This window comes from Oryctolagus cuniculus, chromosome 21 (genome assembly GCF_051225735.1).
Source record: "Oryctolagus cuniculus isolate XC-2025 breed Fujian yellow rabbit chromosome 21, ASM5122573v1, whole genome shotgun sequence".
NCBI classification, from domain to species: domain Eukaryota; kingdom Metazoa; phylum Chordata; class Mammalia; order Lagomorpha; family Leporidae; genus Oryctolagus; species Oryctolagus cuniculus.
The window spans coordinates 9,598,295-9,600,690 of record NC_142887.1 but is presented as its reverse complement, the minus strand read 5'-3'; positions in this window follow the sequence as shown (position 1 = coordinate 9,600,690).

The following is a 2,396-nucleotide window of genomic DNA, read 5'->3' as shown; positions in this document are numbered from 1 at the left end:
TTCTGCGCTTGCCATGCAGTCGTGTGAATTCGGCCGGTGGTCTGTGTGTGTGGTGGTGGTCCATGTGTTTGTGTATGGTGGTGTGTGTGTGTGTGGGCTGTGTGGTGGGGTGTGTGTGTGTGGGCCGTGTGGTGTGGGGGGGGGCCGTCTGTGTGTGTGTGTGGGCCGTGTGGTGGTGGTCGTGTGTGTGTGTGTGTGTGTCTGGTGGGCCGTGTGTGTGTGTGGTGGGCTGTGGGGGGGGGCCATGTGGTGGTGGTCGTGTGTGTGTGTGTGTGGTGGTCCGTGTGTGGTGGTTTGGTGTGTGTGTGTGTCGTGGGCCGTGTGTGTGGTATTCCATGTGTGGTGTTGTGTGTATGTGTGTATGTGGTGGGGGGTGGTGTGGGGAGCAGCTCGGACTAGACTAAGTTACTGGAATTAAGACTTATTCTATGCATCTGCTCTCCTCTGTGGGGAGCAGCTCGGACTAGACTAAGTTACTGGAATTAAGACTTATTCTATGCATCTGCTCTCCTACAATATGGCGCTGGGAGAGGAGAAAACAGCTTCTACCCAGCTGCCTCCAGTTCAACCAATAAACTGTAGGACTTGCTCCTGATTGGAGAGCAGCGTACTCGGCGTGTGGGCAGCCGAGTTAGGATTGGCGGAGGAGGACTATAAAGGAGGAGAGAGACGGCATGCATGAGGAACATCTATGGGGAACATCTAAGGGAACCCGTGCAGCCCCCGAGAGAACCGGCCGGCGGTGTGCCGCTCCCCTGCGGAAGTGGGGAATGCGGCCAGGGGGAACTGCCCTTCCACGGAGGTGGAAGGGATAGTAGCCAACCCGGGAAGAACCAGCAGCAAACCCGGGGAGGGCCGAGCAGACGAAAGAACAGCGCAGGGTCTTGTGTCGTTCCTCCACGAAGAGGGGGAGCGACATAATGGTGCCGTGACTCGGATATGAAGCCTAGGCAGGACTTAGTGTCGTTCCTCCATGAAGAGGGGGAGCGACAGGGTGGGGGGCGTGTGGTGGTGGTCGTGTGTGTGTGGTGGGCCGTATGTGTGTGTGTGTGGTGGGCCGTGTGTGTGTGTGGTCCGTGTGTGGTGTGTATGTGTGTGGTGGTCCGTGTGTAGTGGTTTTTTGTGTGTGTGTGTGTGTGTGGTCCGTGTGTGGTGTTTTTGTGTGTGTGTGTGTGTGTGTGTGTGGTGGGCCGTGTATAATGGTTTTGTGTGTGTGTGTGTGTGTGTGGTGGTTTGGTGTGTGTGGTGGGCCGTGTGTGTGTGTGTAGGGCTGACGTGTATGTTGTGCCCCAGACTCTTACACAGAGATTCCCTTCCCCCGTCTCGCCTGTGCTTGCTGGCCTTTCCCTTGGACCCCCGTGGCCCTGGTGGACGCAGCCTGCCCCTGGCCCGGCAGTCGGCCCTGGCTGGGCACGGTCTGACAGCTCTTGGTGTTCACTGGCTTCCGTGGAACTCTGCGTTCTGGTTCACGGTGGGGCCTGGCAGCCCACGCCAGCCCTTGGATCCAGCTCCTGCTCATGCGTCTGGGAAAGCAGTGGAGGATGGCCCAGGTGCTTGGGCCCCTGCACCCACACGGAGACCCAGAAGCAGCTCCTGTCTGCATTTTGGCCTGGGCCTGTCTGCAGCCATATGGGGAGTGAACCAGCAGGTGGACAATCTCACTCCCTCTCTCTCCCTCCTCACCACCTCCCCATTGCCTTTCAAATAAATAATCTCTTAAAAAAAAACTCCGGTGAGTCGGGGCCCAGCACTGCACACCTTCCTGTGCGTCCTCACTACGTCCTCACTACGCTGCACGGTGTGCACACTACAGGCTGTGCAGCCCGGGGGTGAGGTGTGTGCAGTGCACTTGGCCGGGGGTGGGGGTGGGGTTCCGGGATGCAGGTGCACGCTAAGAACTCCACCTCCCAGGAGAGTCCATGACAGGAAGACAACGAGGGAGCCTGTCGAAGGCGGCGTCTGGCGGCAAGGTCTCCCGTGGGACCCTGGGTGACGTGGCCTCCCTGGAGCTGGGGGATGGGGTGCCGAGAGGGAGTGGCTTTCAGATGGGCAAAGGGGTCGGTGGGGGAGGAGACAGTGGGTCCCGTGTCCAGGCTCAAGTGGGCCAGAACTCGGCACCATGCATGAGTGAACATGGTGGGGCGGAAGAGGTGTGGTCACCTTGGGAGGACTTCGGGCACCCACAGGCCACGGAGCTGCCCCCTGAGGGGCAGGGGCCCGGAGGTGACGTTCCCAGGGTACGTGGGCGGATTTTCTGTGAAATCAGTCACTGGGTGTTGTGACAGCTCCTATTCTGAAGTATTAAGATGTGCAGGAACACGGAGCCCGGGGTGCAGGGTCTCAGTCCACCTGCACGAGGATGGACTGGGTCCAAGGAAGGGTCAGTGCGCCGCTCG